This window comes from Scyliorhinus torazame, chromosome 21 (assembly GCF_047496885.1).
Source record: "Scyliorhinus torazame isolate Kashiwa2021f chromosome 21, sScyTor2.1, whole genome shotgun sequence".
In the NCBI taxonomy this organism is placed as follows: Eukaryota; Metazoa; Chordata; class Chondrichthyes; order Carcharhiniformes; family Scyliorhinidae; genus Scyliorhinus; species Scyliorhinus torazame.
In genome coordinates, this window is record NC_092727.1 from 20,221,562 (window position 1) to 20,241,486 (window position 19,925).

Genomic DNA, 19,925 nt, shown 5'->3' on the forward strand with positions numbered 1-19,925 from the left:
TAAAAATAGACAACTCGGATACAAGGAATGCAGAGTGTTGGAGGCACGGACAGGATGATTATCTTGCTGCTTTTGGAAGGACATTTGGTTAACCAAGATGTAGAGCCTGACTGAAGAAATAATAACAGAAGGAAACTAGACTAATAATGTGCAGCGAGGTTGATCAAAAACCTAATAAGCGAATGGAACTCCAGCGAGGAACTTATCTGCTGGTAGTGAAAACAATCTCAAGCCATCCCTCGCATCAGGTTCAAATACAGAATTAACCATCACCTGAACAGGATTGTTAGGTGTATGCAGCCAACTTTAGGGAAGCTCTGAGTTTGTTTCTTAACCTCCCATTGAAAATTCATAACACCCCCTTGTACCATCATCAGCAGGGCACATGTTTATAAAACATGTCATTGGGCACCTCATTACTATCAAACTACAGTAAGCGTAATTTGACGAATAGATGCTTTGGATGAGATCTGGAGGCTGTTCACACCAGTGGCGCATCCCCGCTGCGGGTTTCAGAGCAGCATTGGGTGGATCCAATGGGAAATCCCATTGGCCGCAGCGTGATCAGCGATCCCGCCGCTGGTCAATGTCAGGCCACCTTCTGCTGCCGAGAAGCAGGCCGTGGGGAGGCCCAGAGAATCTTTCCCATCAAAAGCTAAGAACATTTATAGTACTGGGTGTTATTTAATATGGGGTTAATAAATAGGTAAAACATTCATGTACCCTAATACACATTGAAATTTAATTTTGAGACACCACCAAATCCAGAAAATCCTCACACAATTGCAAACAAGGTCCCCCACCCCCCAACACAATCGCAGACAAAGCATCCACATAGTTACAGACAAGATCCCCCCACCCACCCCCTCACAATCGCTGGCAAGGCAACCCCACCAAATGAGCGACATCCCACTGCCATATTGGCACTGCCAGGGTGCTGGTTCCAGTGTTCCAAGCACCAGGGTGTCAGGCAAGAGTGGCAGTGCCAGGGTGGTAAGACTCAGACAGAACAATTGGTCCAGAACAGAGGAACCCCCAGCACGAAAAAAAACAGTGAGACAGGGCACATGTCTAATTAGGAAGCCATTCAGAACAAAAAACAGCCTATTTGAAAAGTCGTGGTTAGTATCATAGAATTTACAGTGCAGAAGGAGGCCATTCGGCCCATCGAGTCTGCACCGGCTCTTGGAAAGAGCACCCTACCCAAGGTCCACACCTCCACCCTATCCCCGTAACCCAATAACCCTACCCAATACTAGGGGCAATTTTGGACACTAAGGGCAATTTAGCATGGCCAATCCACCTAACCTGCACATCTTTGGACTGTGGGAGGAAACCAGAGCACCCGGAGGAAACCCACGCGCACCCGGGGAGAATGTGCAGACTCCGCACAGACAGTGACCCAAGCCGGGAATCGAACCTGGGACCCTGGAGCTGTGAAGCAATTGTGCTATCCACAATGCTACCGTGCTGCCCAGGAGATAACACCTGCTCAAAAGAGGAAGCATTTCAGAGTTAATGGACCACGAAGAGTTATAAAAACAAACAAAGCTAACCCCTACTTTGAAATAGCCTGTTCCTATCAATCGGGAGGCTTTTAAAAGTTAATGGACTGTAAAGAGCCATAAAATGAACCAAGCTAGCCCTCCTTTGAAATGGCCTGGACCTGTCAATCAAGAGGCTTGTAAAGGGCAATGGAAGTTGAATTTAAACAATGCAGTTCAAAGTTTTTAAGCTTCTCAACAAGCCCAGTGGCTTGAAAACGTTAAAGGTGAATGAAATTGAATGTGAAAAAAGAACTTCAAAGGTTTCCAACATATGAGAGAGAAGACTTTTACCTTCATTTAGCAAGTCATTAAAATTGATATGCTAGGAGAGAGATTAAATATTTTCAAGGCTGCAGAGGGAAGGTTTGTCACAGGACCCCAATCCGGGAGGCCGCAGCATTCCACTTTAATTTTGCTAATGAGATTTTAATGGATGCTAATGATGTTTGACCAGGTGCTCCCCATTTCTGAACCTGATCTCGCCAGGGGGAGAAGATCGGAAGACTTATGACGGATTTGAAGCCCGGTGAGAATTCCGTTTTGAGCCTCATGCCCAATTCAACAGGTCAGCGGTAATCCCTGCTGAGGCAACTGGCCCCAGAGAATTGCCCCCATTGTTCTTTGTCTTTCCTTTACTATGTGCATAGGGGTGACCAGTATGAAATTGGCCAGCTGTGAAATCCACCATTCAATGGAATGTATTATATCATGTTGCAGCCAAGGAGATGGGGATAATGCACTTATATATTTTATGGTGACGGGTTTGGTTTGGGAGTTGGTACCTAACGTCTACAATAGCCTCCTGTGCAAATCCTCCTTAGGGAAGAGGAAGGGTTGGCAGCGTTTCTTTTGAAAAAAAGACAAAAATACAGGGAAACCCTTAGCAGGTCAGTAACTTCCTGTGCAGAGTTCATGGCGGAATTCTCTGATAATGGGGCAATGTCCCCACGCCCTGGTGAAAGTCCAGGGTGATTCTCCGTTTTGAATGGGGCTAGCAAGGCCCCGGAGTAGTCCTCGCAGCTCCGGCTGCCGACGCGGGGCCCTGCACTTCCGCCTGCGGGTCCGCGCAAAATGGCGGACCCACACAGCGGGCCGGCCCCAACAATATAGGCCCACCCCAGATGCTGCAGCCGCCACTCCGAGCTTCCGGGTGGAACCATGAGTAAACCATGCCGGCGGGAACTCGGCCAGTTGTCGGCGGAGAATCGGCACGGGGGCCTCTTTCAATGGCCCCCGACCGGCTCGTGCCGACCGCACACGCGCGATTGCCGCCGATTCACCGGTCCCCGGAGAACCGCGGGAAGGCATCGGACCCGATCGTGAGTCTGACGCCCATTTTCCGCCTTCGCGCTGAGCGCGATTGCAGTGCAGAGTCTCAGAGAACCCGGCCCATGTTTCAGGATCCTCAGTGTACCCAAACAGGCTCCGGAATGTGGCGACTGGGGGTTTTTCACAGTAACTTCATTGCAGTATTAATGTAAGCCGCCTTGTTACAAGAATAAAGATTATTATTATTATTGTGATGATGGTGTTTCATTCAAGATTTCTCGTTTCAGCTTCTTTTTTGGGGTTGAGTCAACACGAGGACATACTTTAGATTGGAACACTGGCGATTCTGTCATGCAATACCTGAGCAGTTTGGCCATAGTATTGTTAACATTGGATCAGCTCATTGATGGACAAGGAGAACAAATCCGTCACCCGCAGTTGTCCTTCTTCTTAGATTAAAGTGATTTACTGCGGATATGGGAAACTGAAACAAAAACAGGAAATGGTGGACACTCTCAGCAGGTCTGACACAATCTGTGGAGAGAGAAGGGAGCTAACGTTTCAAGTCTGAATGAACCTTTGTCTTGACAAAGAGTCATCCACACTCAAAACGTGGGATGTGATTCAGTGACCCCGTTGCACCCGGCATGGATCTGGACGCAATGGGTGGATCAAGTCCCAAATCAGGTTCCCACAGGAGTCCCTCGACTCAATCAACCTGGTGGAGTTTGGATCTCGGCCAGTATAATTGCTCATTGAAATATTCGGATGCTGGGTTCACACTGCGCCCGGGACCCATTGGCTGCGCCTGGGAGACCTCGCCAAGGTACTGTTTCCTGCTAGTCCACACAAACAAAGACCATTCGCAACAGCACCTGGGAGGATGGGGGTCTCCTAGCTATTGGAGACTCTGGGTGGTCGGGGACAAGGCAGGGTGGCACCCTGCCACTCCCGCAGCACCTGGGCACTTTGGCACTGCCAGCCTGGCAACCCGGCAGTGCCACCAGGGCACTGGTGTCAGGGCACTGCCCCACCGGCAACCCTTTTCAATTACATACACCATGTTAACTCACCTATTATTCACTGTGGGTGGACCTCAAGACGCTCTGCAGAGATAAGATAAAATAAAGTTCAAGGTACTGAAAAAAATGCATTCATTAAAAAACCATTATATTTACATCCCTTAAACTACATAAAGCTGATAAAAACATATCTTTCATTGGGCAGCACGGTAGCAAAAGTGGATAACTCTGTGGCTTCACAGCGCTAGGGTCCCAGGTTCGATTCCTGGCTTGCGTCACTGTCTGTGTGGAGTCTGCACGTTCTCCCCTTGTCTGCATGGGTTTCCTCCGGGTGCTCCGGTTTCCTCCCACAGTCCAAAGACATGCAGGTTAGGTGGATTAGCCATGCTAAATTGCACTTAGTGTCCAAAAAGGTTAGGAGGGGTTATTGGGTTAGAGGATAGGGTGGAAGTGAGGGCTTAAGTGGGTCGGTGCAGACTCGATGGGCCGAATAGCCTCCTTCTGCACAGTATGTTCTATGCCCTATGTTCATTCATGTGCTCCATCCTTTATAACGGCAAGCATTGGAATCCATATTTCCACATTAAATAGTTTATAACCATCTATAGGTGTCAATAAAACTGTGAAATGGACCCTACAGTGGCAATGGACAGTTGTGAAATCAATCATGCAGCAGTAATGCAATAATGGAATCCCACAGAATTATTCAGCACATAGAGTGAAATAGAAAACATTTTCAAAAGCACTGCAGATTTCCCCCCCCAAATATTTAAAAGGCAGGGCTTTTAAATCCCTTGAAAGTTCCCTTTGGCATGGGTTTTTGACAGTTCATCTTGGCACTTGATTTTAACAGATCCTCTTGGCACTTTGGCCAATCTGTTGATAGTTCGAATGAGCTTGACAGTACAGTGTACATGTGATTATTATACACATTCATAGCTCTTTTTAACAATTCCCGAGGTCACTTGACCTTTTAGAAATATGCAGCTGACCTTCCCTAAAGGTCACCTGGGACCCGATCTGAAGGGATACCTTGATTCTCCAAAGAAATACCCTGGCTATCCAAAGAAATGCACAAATTTCACACTTGCTCTGACCTGGCCTAATCTGCACATTTACACTTCTGAGCTATGACCAGATTACAGTGGCGGCAGCTGATGATTTAAATGGCTCTCTGCCTCTGCAAACTGTACATGCTGAAAAAACTAACCACTGGCCAACTGCAGGCAGGAGTTGCAATTTCTGGGCGACACAAGTCTTCTGGACTTAATCAAGGGCAACCTATGACTAGGTCTGATGCCCTTTGAAAGGTTTCTGGGGTAGGGACTGTTCCTGGATCCCGACCATGCACAGGTCAGAGGCACATTCCATGGCAAGATCTTGTCAATTAACACTGCACCTCCATTCTCGTTGGCCAATTCAGGAGAGAGGGTAGGTTCCCGGGGCAGGAGGTTCAATCAGGGAAACCAAACCTTGGGACGGCTGACAGCCTCAAGGGGAAAGGTCAAGGCCGCAATGCAGGTTGGGGAGCGTGACGGTGCCTCAAAATGGAAACGCTCTCTGAACAGTTTAATAAAATTATAAGTAAAGAATGGCCGCAGCTGTCAGGCCATCATTGTGGAATGGGAGGGTGGGGGAGACATTTGTAGCCATGGCTGTGGTCCTCTGACCCCCCCAGGGCTTAAGTTGGGAGGAGTCACAGAATGTCCCAAAGCCACTGCTGATATTAGGCCACACCCAGATATTGTTAGGCTTCAGCCAAGGTGGGGAGCCTGCCAACGCTGGGTAGATCCCAATGGCTTCACTAATTGTCCTCGTCATCTAGTCTCTGCAGCTGGGTGAGTAGCTGCCGCTGTTCCCTCCCCTGGCAAGGTTGTTTGACGGTCGGAATACAAGGTTAGGCGACCCGATGGGCTATTTCCTCACTTTGCTTCTGGTCCCATCTCCAAATCCATCTCAAAGGGACTGGGAAAATTCTGGCATCTGCACCTGGAAAACTATCAATGGATTTCATTCATGTTGGAGCTTATTTAGCATGGTGAAACAAAATCAATGGCAGAAAATACTAGATCCTGAAATCATTGCCATGGTTAATATTACAGAAAGAGATGGGCAATCTTCAAAGCCAGGACATTTTTATTTGCGTTGACTCAAAATTCTACACCGCAACTACTGTAAGTAAATATTGCTGCCTAAAGAGCCATCCCTGATTATTACGAAGCTGAGCTTCTGTTTAAATATCACAGCTCAGGAGGCTAACTACACACGCGGGACAATGAAAATTTATTAAAAATCATGGAACAAGCATCTAATTCATTACCACGCTTGAGGAAGTAGCTAATCTCTGGCTGCCCTTCTGAGAATCGCTAGCAATGACCTACGTAAGATGGAGGTGTCCAGTGGGGTTGCAAAGCCCATCACCGAAATGTTCAAGTACGTAACAGGGAAAAAGAGTTAAGGACAGAAAATGGCTCACAAGTTACAAACTTTAAAAAAATATATCTTTTCTGAATGGATAATCAGAGAGATTATTTATTTATTCATATTTGATGAGCTATAGTTCGGCACATAGTTTTCCCTCCTCCCCTTCTGCCTAGAGTTCAGATAGAAAATCTTAATCAAAAAGTTATGCCAAAATGATTATTCAGGAAAAATGAGGAAGTTTAAGCAGCTCTGGGCAACTGTGTCCTCAGTTTCTTTAGTACAAGGAAAGCATAAACTCATTAACAGAACACAAAGGAAATTATCACCTATGAAGTGTTATCTGCACTGCTTTGCTCCTTCAGCCTCTGCACCAGGTAACTTCTCATCCTTGGTGATTTCAACCTCCAGTTTCCTTTCTCTCCTGTGTTTGCTGCTCTTCATTTCTCCCTAAATTTCTCCCTCCATGGGAACTCAATCCATTTTCATGGCCATCTTGTGAGTTCCATCATATCAATCACAGATAAGGTCCTTTCTCATCACTTCCTTGTATCAACCTCCACCCACCTCCCCCTTCCACACCCCAACCTTACCTCCTGTATTCGGCCCTGGGAAAAAAAGTAATCCTTTATCCACTTACAATTGTACTTCCAGTGTGCCAACTGCCTGGCCTTTGGTCCTCCATTTACCACAACCTTTTTGTAGCTACTGATTTGCTCATGTCCCATTCTCCTTCATTCTCTCTCACTCTGGACATTCCCATGGTACAGTGCTCATCTCTACTCCCTTACCTCCGACTGGAAAGCAGACTTGAAGGATCTGATGAATGGTTCATAATCACCCACTGACGGATCTGGTTGGACTACATAAAGCACAACCATGCCCTATTCTTGTTTGCAAGAGAGCGACCTGGATCCGATCATTCATTGCTTATCTTTTTCAAGAATTTATATTGGGCATCCTAGGACTGCATTTGAGTTCATCTGAACCAGTGCCAATTGATAGCAATTATTTAACTGATAGCAATTATGAAAATACATTAGCAGGAGCGTTCTATTACCATCATGAAACTGTGCAATTTTAGAACTTAATTGCTACTTGCAATATTGCACATTTTTTCACTTCAAGCACATGAGACAGTATTAACTCACACCGGCACTTCAGATTGAAGTTGATCTTCAACTATATCATTGTCCATTATTTTAAAAGGAAAATATATTTTTACTCCCATTAAGCAAGACATTAACATTTCTAAGTAGGATCAAGAGACTCAGTGGTGGTAATCCATTGAAAGATTTTACAGCCATTTGTCAGGAATGATGATTTTTTTTGGCAGGTAGAAGAGTTTAAAATACGAGCAGAAACTTTGGTTGAACTTAATCAGAAAGCCACCTGTTAATAAATTGTTGAGAATTACAAGGCACAGTGCTATCCTGCAGAGAGATGTATCTTTCACAGACACTACCAGAAATAATCCTCAGGAGAATATTTCGGATCTGACGAAGGCAGAGTGGCAGGGTGGCACAAGTGATTAACGCTGCTGCCTCACAGTGCCAGGCACCTGTGTTTGATTCCGGCCTTGGGTGACTGTCTGTGTGGAGTTTGCACGTTCTCCCCGTGTCTGCGTGGGTTTCCTCCGGGCGCTCCGATTCCCGACACAGTCCAAATGTAAGGATCCTTCCTGCTGATTCCCGTTTTTCCCTTCCTTTGTTTTTGTTGTTATCATCTTTGTTCCATGGATGCTTAATGGGCATGTATCTTTAATTCAAGCAGCAGTGGGATTGAGGAATTCCAAAAGTTGAAACATAATATATGGTGCTGGTTTTTCGATCAGGAGAACTCAGACTTTGTGACACTTGAGAGATGGGGTGGTACACTGTTTGATTGGTTGGCTGCTGGCTATTGAATTAGCCAAAAGGCCGTATTCTTTCCCGGTAACAGGTGGCGAATGGTCCCTGCCTACATGTGCTGATTTTTAGAGAGCCAGGGGAAGTCCAGCTTGAATCCTGGATACTCCCTGTGTCTGCGTGGGTTTTCTCTGTGTCTTCCGGTTTCCTCCCACAGTCCAAAGACACGCAGGTTAGGTGGATTGGCCATGATAAATTGGCCTTAGTGACCAAAACGGTTAGGACGGGTTATTGGGTTATGGGGATAGGGTGGAAGCGAGGGCTTAAGTGGGTCGGTGCAGACTCGATGGGCTGAATGGCCTCCTTCTGCACTGTATGGTCTATGTTCTATGTGTGTGGGCACAGAGGGTGGGGGAAAGTTAAAGTGGTGGATTAGGAATTAGATGATAGTTAACCAATTGCATTTGCTGCATCATAGAATTTACAGTGCAGAAGGAGGCCATTCGGCCCATCGAGTCTGCACCGGCTCTTGGAAAGAGCACCCTACCCAAGGGCAACACCTCCCCCCTATCCCCATAACCCAGTAACCCCACCCAACACTAAGGGCAATTTTGGACACTAAGGGCAATTTAGCATGGCCAATCCACCTAATCTGCACATCTTTGGACTGTGGGAGGAAACCGGAGCACCCGGAGGAAACCCACGCACACACGGGGAGGATGTGCAGACTCCGCACAGACAGTGACCCAAGCCGGAATCGAACCTGGGACCCTGGAGCTGTGAAGCAATTGTGCTATCCACAATGCTACCGTGCTGCCCAAGCATATTTCATTGTAGTTCTTGTTATTAATAAAAGGTGTTTAAATTTACAAACCTGGTGACTGGAATCATTGGGCAGCCAAGAGCTGAAGACTTTGGGTATTTTTCTAGAAATGATTTGTTGATTCAATTGTGTTGTGACTCCAGGACACGGGAGGCTAGCCCAGAATGTCGTAACACAAAGATGTGCAAGTCCGGTGGATTGACCATGCTAAATGGCCCCTTAGTATTCAAAGATGTGCAGATTAGGTGGATTGGCCATGGTCAATGTGCGGGATTGCGGGGATAGGGCGGGAAAGTAGACTTAGGTAGGGTAGTCTTTCAGAGGGTCAGTGCAGACTCGTTGGGCAGAATGGCCTCCTTCTGCATTGTAGGGATTCTATTCTATGGAGAAACTTTGATGCCAAATATGTGGCATTTTGTTACAAAACCCAAGCAGTGCAGAATCCAACACAGTCAAATCTTTTGAGAGTTTGACGATTAACCCACTGGAGGCTTTGAGTATCTATTCATTGTCAACTCTTTGTGGAGCACTGGAATGCAATTACAGACAGTGAATCACATCAGCTCTGAGATCTACTCAAAACATTGGGGTATATAGAGAAACATTTAGGGTGGGATTCTCTGCCGGCAGGATTCACCGTTTTGCCAGCGCCCGGGGGTTTCCCGACGTGAACCCCATTTAGCGGCTGGCGTAACGGAGAATCCCGCGGGTTGGTTGGGGCAGAAATGTGGCACAGCGGGGCGGAGAATCCAGCCGTTGGACTTTTCAATTTTTCCCCGAGAGATATGACACCAACTCTTTCAACAAACAATACCACCATAACCTTTACACTGGATGAGCAAACACGGGTAAATGGATCCTGTCCAACTATAGTCCTTAACATAGCAAACAGAAGGAAATCTCAAAAGCTGATAAAGACGTTTTTTTTAAAGTGCTTCCTGCAATCACTGAATTGGGTTGAACTTGGGCAGTTATTGCAAAGAACAGGGTTGAAGATACATAGGGCGGGATTCTCCGATCTGCCAGCCACGTGTTTCTCGGCCACATGCTGTTCAATCTTCCTGCCGATTGTCAATGTGGTTTCCCATTGGAACCACCCCAAGCTGCCGCAAAAGCCTCTGGCGGAGCTGGCAGGAAAATTGAATCGCAACAACCAGAAAATTCCGACCATTGTCTTCCCAACATGGCAGCCAGCAAACAAAACACAAGCAGAACGTGAGAATAGTGGTTGGGAAGCGCACTGGAAATGTCTGGATCCAGCACTTCGGCCTAAGATGAGCCTGCAACTAACATTTCCTCAATGGGAGTCATTTACAGTATGGAATGATTCAGAAATTACAAGCGTGTATTGGCAAGTACATGGGGCAGTTGAAAACACATCCAATTGGTTTTGGAATGCATCTGTTCTACAATTGCATCGGTAATTTAATTAGTATATGCAAAGAGCTGGTATTTCGTGCTTTGGGGTAGTCTCTCCTCAAATAAAATTAAAGCTTGAATTGATCACTGAATGCTATATTCTCAGAGTGCAAAAGCAGCATGAATCTTGTGGTTGAATTTAGCTTCGGGGTATGATTATATTCTATTTTATGAATTCCCCAAATCCATTATAAAATCTAGAACACATTGCTCATTTATTTTTATGAAATTGATTAGATCAGCTTGCCCTTTCGTTCACAGGTATGAGGGAGGCTCATTAGATAGCACTTGCACCTGATGCTTTTAAAAAATCATGCTTGACAAACTCTCGCTTATGTTCAATCTCTGGCATCATACTGGACTCAATCACAGGACATGGAATATTTCTTTGCTTTTCCCTGGTATTTTTGTCTATCATTTCACCTGGATTCTTATGATCAGGTGAGGAAGTTTAGAACGTTGTTGTACAAGGACGTCCCTGAAAATACATTCAGCTTTTTCAAAATGACAAATCTGAGTTGATCATCATGCCAGTGTCATAGTTCTTCTATCCAACTGAGGCCTCATGATCAGACTTAAAGTCCACAGCTATTATTTTATATGCGCTGTCTCCATTTTAAATCACAAGGTCACTCTATCCCAGTACAACTTGTGCTTCACTATTAATTTGAATCTATAAATATTAACCATGGTACCACCCTTTGAATAAGGAGTAAAATGTGATAAATAAACCAAAAGAACTCATTTGCACTGAAACATTGTACACATGCTAACAAAATTGGCAGTAGATAAACCTTTTGATTTCTCATCACCTCATTTATATTTTTAATTGCTCACAAATCTACTTATTAGTTACATTGATGATGTAATTTTAATATTAACATCAGTTAATATTTATAGATTCAAATTAATAGTAAAGCACAAGTTTATTGAAAGCAGCTGGATGCTAATTTCATTTTGTGTAGATGTTCCTTTGACAATCAAATTTGGTTTAGTTTCAGATGAAAACCTGGAGGTAGCCAACTTTCCCATGTGACATATATTAGGTGGGGTCGGTCACCTGCCCAGTCCCCATTCCTGTATTGAGGTTAGGAGCAGGTTAGAGAGATGTTCATGATAGCCACACATTTAAATTTGAGTGGTGAGCTGCCAATGTCAATTGCATTGCTTATGTGGCGAAGAGCGTGTTCGTCTGCTGGGCGTAATTCTCTTTCAGTAGCGCCATGGCTTCGGCGTAGTTCGGCGCGTCCTGGGTAAGAGGAAAGACGTTGGAGCTCAGCCGCGAGTAGAGTATCTGGATCTTCTGAGCTTCCGGGATTGGGTCTGGTGCAGACCTGATGTAAGCTTCGAAACAGGCTAGCCAGTGTTGAAAGTCCTTTTTGGGGTCGCTTGATTGCGGATCCAGCTGCAGGCGATCTGGCTTGATGCGGAGGTCCATCTTCTGAAAATCTTATTGTAATAAATTGATGCACGATCAATTGCACAGAGTGGAGAGTTGAATACAACTGAGGCTTTATTACTCTAAGATGTGTGGCCTCCTACAGCAGCTGGCGAAATGGCTGCTGTATAGGCAACAAACATATTTATACTCTGCCTACTGGGCAGAGCCAGCAGGCAGGGACTACCCCCGTACCTATAGTACAGGGTCTTACCACACATCTCCTAATATATACAACAGTGGTGATTACCACAATGTTACAACCAGGTGTATGTATGGGCTTCTGGATGCCCTTTCGAGCAGGCCAGCCATTTATGACCTCCAGTGAGAATTCCACTGTCTGCACAGGTCCTGGGCTTCCTCTTCCCATTGCTGCACTATTCACAAAGAAGAATTGAATAGAGAGATAAAACAAGTGACTTTGCATCCCACTGATTGACCGACTCATCAGCCTGTTTTCTAATCTGAAGTAGCCCAAGTGGTTCATAAATTAAGATTTGGATTCAATGTTCCAAATCTTATTGAGGCTCATCATGGATAGATGCTAATGAAAGGTGAGCTCCTTCTTCAGAAGATGGGATTTAAACAAAAATCATAGAATCATAGAATTTACAGTGCAGAAGGAGGCCATTCGGTCCATCGAGTCTGCACCGGCTCTTTGAAAGAGCACCCTACCCAATCCCACACCTCCACCCTATCCCTATAACCCAGTAACCCCACCCAACACTGAGGGCAATTTTGGACACTAAGGACAATTTTAGCATGACCAATCCACCTAACCTGCACATCTTTGGACTGTGGGAGGAAACCGGAGCACCCGGAGGAAACCCACACACACACTGGGAGGATGTGCAGACTCCGCACAGACAGTGAACCAAGCCGGGAATCAAACCTGGGACCCTGGAGCTGTGAAACAATTGTGCGAACCACTATGCTACCGTGCTGCCAAAAATTGAAGTAGCATCTATCAGGTTGGGGGTCAACAACTGCAGAGGCCAGAGAGAAGACTTCCATCTGTTCCCAAGTAAAGTACAAAAGCTGTGGCATTGGGGATGGTCCTCAACGGGAGACAAAGCAACTCCGTTCCAAACTCTCGTAACTATTGGGCCACAGTGAAGTTGTACCTCTGGAAAAGAAATACTACCAATAGCATCACCTTCTGTCAATTATTCTATTCAACAATAATTTGCCTGGTTTGCAGTGGAAAATGGCCGACCAATTCTGTTTTATTCACACAGAATAATCTAAATGACAAATGCCTCCACAAAGTCATTTCTTTTTCAAATTTTCGAGAAGGTTGGAGTGCATTTTTCACAAAATACATTGAGGGCAAGTGTTATTTTTGTCAGCTTTGACAAACAGTCATCCAGACCCGAAACGTTAGCTGCCTTCTCTCTCCAGACCTGCTGAGATTGTCCAGTATTTTTTGTTTTTCTTATTTTTGTCACATTTTTCAGTGCAGCACACATATCTGCAATCTTTGGCACAATTTTTGTTCTCTCTCTGAAGAAAACTCGCCAATTTTCAGAGCTTGACTCCAGGACTACTTCAAACAGAGAGGCTGCCATGTTCTGTCCTACACTGTAAGGACAGAAAGCAAAGTCACAGAGGTGAGAAAAAAGATTGGATGAAACAGCAAATTGTCTTAAATAATTTTAATCTGACAAAGTGATTTTATTGTGTTTGAGTCCAGCAAAATAAAAAATGCTTTTACATAGAATCATAGGATCTCTACAGAGCAGAAGGAGGCCATTCGGCCCATTGAGTCTGCACCGGCCCTCTGAAAAAGCACTCTACCTCGGCCCACTCCCCCGTAAACCCCACCTAACCTTTGATCACTAAGGGACACTTTTACCATGGCCAATCCACTTAAACTTCGCATCTTTAGACTGCGTGAGGAAACCGGAGCACCCGGAGGGAACCCACACAGACGTGGGGAGAAAATGCAAACACCACACAGTGTTGCTGATTTTCTCCTTGGTTCAATTGCTCTGTTTTATTACCTTTGCTCTCGAGTCGCCAGGTATCTTTATGATACCGCCACGAGGTTCAAGTCTGAGTAATGATCAATAACCCAATACATCGATTAGTAAGATTTAAATCAAAGCACATTTATTATACACAGTAATCGCTACTCATGCACACATTCTACGTCTAAGCTACTTCTACAACTAACAGGCCTTTACTTAACTTCGGACTGGCCCACCAGGTCAGGGGAACAAATGGCCTTTCGTTCGGGTTCTGAGTCTGTGGGATTCGAAGTTGGTACGGATTGGTAGCTAGGAGCGCCTATCTCGTAGCAAGCATTGAATTAAGACTTACGTCAGTCGACGATCACTGCACCGGTCACGGTCAATGTTGGTTCGTGTTGCTGGGTGACCCGGGCAGGAAGAAGAGAGAGCGATTTGAACTTGGGGCTCAACTCTTATAGTCCCCAGGGGCTTCCCGCCATTTGGGGCGGACCCTGTACCTGGTCCCAAGTGATTGGACTTTGTTCCAATCGCTTGGTTCAATTTTCTCCAATATTGGAGCGGTTCCCTGATCGATGGGCGGTCTCGAGGTGCTTGTTCACCTCCTTTGTGTTGGCTCCTGCTGGCGCCGAGGAGTCTGGCTTTGCTTTATGTGTCCAAAATGTTACTTATTGTTCCTGGGGATTGCTCATCAGTATGCAGATGGCTGCTACTTTGTTATGCTGATGGCCGCTGGTATCGATGTTATCTGGTTTTTGCAGAGGTAAATACACAGCAAACCTGCAGCCGCTGGTTTCTGTCTTGTTGGCTGACTTTCCCATCAGCCTTTGCCGTTCGCCATTTTAAATCGGAGTTGGCCAATTTAGGTGGCTACAACAGACAGGTTCCTGATGCTGCAATTGAACCCGGGTCCCTGGCGCTGTGAGGCAGCACTGTGCCACCATGCCACCCAAACTACGTACAGTCGTCATAGTCCTAGATGACCATAGGCTGCTTTCCCCTTTGAGGAGGAGAGGTGGTGATTTAACTTGAGGATCACCATACCTCAGGGGAGAGGCAAGGTTGAGAGGGCGGGGCCTTCACGAATAACCTCAGCCGGTCCAGGAATTGAACCTGCATTGGTGGCCTTGCTCTGTATCACAATCCAGCTGTCCAGCCAACTGAGCTAAACTGGTCCCCTATTGAGATGGCCAGCCAGCCCCCTGTGTAACAAGGTAAAGGTCAAGTCACCATAGACACAGATGACCATAAGCTGATTTCCCCTTTGAGGAGGACAGCTGAGTGGTGGTGATTTAACCTGAGGATCAACTCACCTCACCTCAGGCAGGGGGCAAGGTTGTGAACAGTGGGGCCTTCATGAATAACCTTCACAACCGGTTATTCCTATGACCTCCCCGTGGAGTTTGTGGAATAGGAGCTCCCCCGCTGAGGGGCGCAGATATAACATCAGGGCTCGTTAAAACCCACCGACAAAAGCCGGCCAGGAAGGACCATCTTGGGATGGTCTCGGCTGGGGCTAGATGTATTTACCACTGCTTTGGCTTGTTGGACAAACCTTTCTGTTTGAATCCTGGTCAGGACTCCTGTTATTGTAATAATATGGCACCTTGTATGCCCCCAAAGTTTTCCAGCAAATTTATGTGTAACCCCACAGTGAGTCATTAATGATCATTTTATCTGATTATGGTTGAGGGTTGAGAAGAGAAACAGCAGTTAACCCTCTGCTCTTCTTTGAACGGTACTATGCAATTTATTTATTTTCATCACAATGTGCAGCCAGATCCTCATTTAAAATCTCACTCTAAAGGTGACAATTTAGCTTTCCCTCAATAATATACTGAAGTGGCAACATCAGCTGTGTGGTAAAAGTTCTAGAATGGGGCTTGAACCCATAACCTTCCAACTCAGAAATAAGGGGTTGAGGTAATGTGCCCCCGTCAACTCATTTGAAGACGGTGTGTGTGTTAAACCCAGCAGGCAGACTGCCCGACACTTTCCCATCCATGCCTGACCCCACTATAATTATACCAGTGACGAGGGTGTGGCATTAGGGCGGCCCACATGCTAGTGGGCTAAGTGAAGCCCTTAAATGGGCAACGAATGCCCAAATATGGTCCACATTCCACTATCGGCAAGAGGTTCAATAGGAGTTGAGGAGGCTCACATCAAACCAGAACAGTTCATCCTGTGATTGGCCTCAAGAGCTCCTTCCTTAAAGGGCCTGCTGTACCCAGTGGGTCCCCACCCCCACATTTTCACCCCAATGGCCTCTCAAACACCAGCCCCTCTCCAGAGCCTGCCAGCTTTGACACCTGGTGGCCCTCCGTCATATAGAAATGATCCAACGCTGCACATGCAAAGTGCTGGAGAACTGCGGGCCTCTGATTGATCTTTAAAGTGGGACTTTCCAAAACAGATGCCCCACCTCCATCCTATTAACAACCAATGGCTGCAGGCACCTGGCCTTCATCTCAGTGGGCTCCACCTGACTTTTTAGCCGGAAGAGTGGAAATTCATACGTTGTATAATTCAGCCAAAGAGTGTCATCAACTGAGCCAAGCAGACAATATACATTTATTAGTCAAACAGTTACAATAAAATACAAGAACATTGTCCAATTTAACATTTATTCAGTGTGTACTTTTACCCAAGATGTTTATTTGCCCAAATCCCTCCCATCATTTTCATTTGTGACTCTTAAGTAAAGAAACTTGAAAAGAATTTCAGTGCAGCATTAAGACCAATTTAGCCATTGCAAGATCTGAAAAATTATAAAAATTGATGTGACTGATCTGTTCATCAACTTGACATTAAAATCCATCACACAAACTTAATAGCTTAACTTGACAAACTGTCGGGAGGAAATAGAAACCATATCTTAATTATTCACATTTCAAGTCATTATTCTTTGGACTGTAGTTTTGTCAAATTAACATTTTTGTCAAAAAATTTACACTTTTGAAAATCAGAGGGAAGGATCTGTATTAATTAATAAGGATTCTGATATTAAATAGTTTCCCATGTGTTCCCCACTGGACAAATAATTGAACAATATTCTGATGTACGTGTTATGTAGTGCTGATTTGAATAAATTGCTTGAATAAGAAGTATTTTTATGGGGCAGCACGGTGGCACAGTGGTTAGCATTGCTGCCTACGGCGCTGAGGACCTGGGTTTGAATCCCGGCCCTGGGTCACTGTCCATGTGGAGTTTGCACGTTTTCCCTGTGTCTGCGTGGGTTTCGCTCCCACAACCCAAAGATGTGCAGGATAGGCGGATTGGTCACGTTAAATTGCCCCTTAATTGGGAAAAATAATTGGGTACTCTAAATTTATTTTTTTAAATATATATATTTTTATGAGATTAATCTCTCCAGCGTTTCACAATGCTGGGCGGGGAGGCTGACAGTGAAATGTTAAAGGTCTTGAGAAGTAGCCTATTAACACATGAGTGGAACCTTGAACCCTCGTTTGGATTCTTCCCATCACAAGGTCCTTTCACTCTATTTTATCAAAATAACAGTCAGGAGCTTACCTCAATCTGAATTTTTTTCTCCGAGTGCTGTGCCACTTTAGAACTCTCTAGCTGAGGAGTTTCCATGACTGTTGGGGGCAGCAAGGTGGCACAGTGGTTAGCATTGCTGCCTACGGCGCTGAGGACCCGGGTTCAAGCCCTGGGTCACTGTCCATGTGGAGTTTGCACGTTCTCCCCGTGTCTGCGTGGGTTCCACCCCCACAACCCAAAGATGTGCAGGATAGGTGGATTGGCCATGATAAATTGCCCCTTAATTGGATACTCCCAATTTTTTTTAAAAAATGACTGTTGTGGGCATATTTGGTGGCGCGACGGGAAAATATCGCAAGAAGACTCTAGACGTGTTTCCCCGAGGTGTAAATGCAGGACACGATCGTCACTTCTCACTATCAGTGGCGGGACGCTTTTCCGACTGTGCAACGTTGGGAACGATAATTATGATACATTTGCATATTATTTACGAGTCCGTCGCAGGAATCATACCCCCACGTCAAATTTAACTCCCATGGCGGCATGATGACCGAATGGTGCGACATATGACTGGACTCAAAAGGCGTGTGTCATAATATACATCTGTGTATACAATGGAGTGCAGACAGGCAGTGATTGACACACAGGATGACCAGTAAGCACACAGAAAAGAGCAGCCAATCACCAGACAGGACACGACCACTATAAAGCTAGAGGGCACCAGTTTTCCCGCTCTCTCGGGACACAGCCTCTGAGACAGTCAGAGTTAGTGAGCTGGCCGGTGCAAACACCATGTGGTGGCTAGTAAGTCTGGTTAGGCTCGTATCAGGTCTCCAGTCAAGTCAGCATAGTGTCAACCCACAGTTGAACATGTATAATAGTTTAGATGTTAAATAAAATCGTGTTGCATCTTATCAAGTATTGGAGGTCTAGCTCTCGCCACACTGCATCAAGTGCAGTCCACATCGACCCAGCCTACCCAACACATCAGCGTGCACCTGTTGAGTAGAACTCAGAGGGGAGCTCGGAGGTGAGTGCACTCAAGGTGGTGCAGTGCTCGCGAGAGGCTCCGTGTCTTTGAAGAGTAAGCCTGCACAGCAGTTTCTTTGTGGCTGCCTTGTGTTGCCAGGACTTCAATGAAGAGTTGAAGGAAGGGAAGGGAGGGGAACCCCATGGCAGTGTGCTGACTAGGTTTGGCAGCCATCATTTTTTCCCAGCAACATCCTGTGACCTGAAGTGTCCCAGCTCTGTGCAGAGGGAGGCTCTTTTAATACGGCGCCCGGGTTATTGAAGGACTGTGGTGATGGCTGGGCGGGCGAATCAGAAGCCGCCCGTGAACAATCCAACTTGCCTTCTCAGGGGCAATTAAGGATGAGCAACAAATGTTGATCTTAGCCAATGAATGAAAAAAAAAAGAAAAGTTTTTATGCATTTGGTTCCAATGGATGGTGTCCAGTGAAGAGCTGAATGCCTTGAATGCAGTTGTTCAAGTATGCATCTTTGAAAATACAGTTGTTGCACAAAGAGTTTGCAGCAGTTGACCATATTCATAGGCAGGCTGCCTTGGGTCTCAGCTTTAACTCCCAAGCTGCACAGCTGACATGGCCAACCTCACTGGGGGAAGCTGGCAAACAGCACACACGCACATTATGTGCCGCATTGCTTGATGCTCCAGAACAGCCGCATGGTAACAACCTCAAGCCCTTTGAAATTGTTTCTCGCAGACCAAGGAGGATTACTGAAGATTGTGTCATTCAGAAGCCAGGACAAAATCGTCTAAAATTACATTGAAGAAACCAGCAACTGAAAAGAAAAACGCAGCATAAAAGGCTCTTGCAATTATCTTTTCGGAACAATAATCAGATTCACACAGCGAAATCAATTTGCAATAATGTTACTTCCATTTGGGAATCTTCCTATAGTGAGGCCCTCAGTTCTGGACTTCAGGCTTCATTTCCATTCAGCCAGCTCGCTGCAGAGAATAGCAGCTAGCTCACCGCTGAATTGTAATCGAGGATCGAGCTCCTACTCCAATCATGGTGACTGTCAGATAAGTAACAGAGAGGGGGACTATTCGTTGTGAGATGGTGGTGAGTGTGTGGAGAGTGGTGGATGGGAGTTCTCTAATAGTGAGCGGAGTTGGGAGTGACAGCTGGGTGGGTGGGGTGGGGGCACAGTGGAGGGGAACAGATGTTTTGAAGGCTGGGAGGAGGGATAGGGATTGGTGGCGCTAGATGTGGTAGGTGTTAATGAGCAGTGGATGGAATGAGGCAGTCGTTCACTGGATCTCAATGGTGGGTGGGGAGCGAATGGTTGGTCGGGGTTGGGTGTGATGTGTTGCAGGAAAGAATGGTGAATAGGTGAGCATGGGGGGGTTAGTGAAGGATGGGGCTGGAGTCCTAGAATCCCTAATATGCGGAAGGAGGCCATTCTGCCCATCAAACCTGCACCGATCCTCCGAAAGAGCACTCTATCTAGGCCCAAACCCCTGCCTAAACTTCACACCTTTCACCACTAAGGGGCAATTTACCATGGCCAGTCCACCTAACATGCACACATTTGGACTGTAGGAGGAAACTGGAGCACCCGGAGGAAACCCACGCAGACAGGTGGAGAATGTGCAAACTCCACAAGGACAGTCGCCGAAGGTTGGAATGAAACCCAG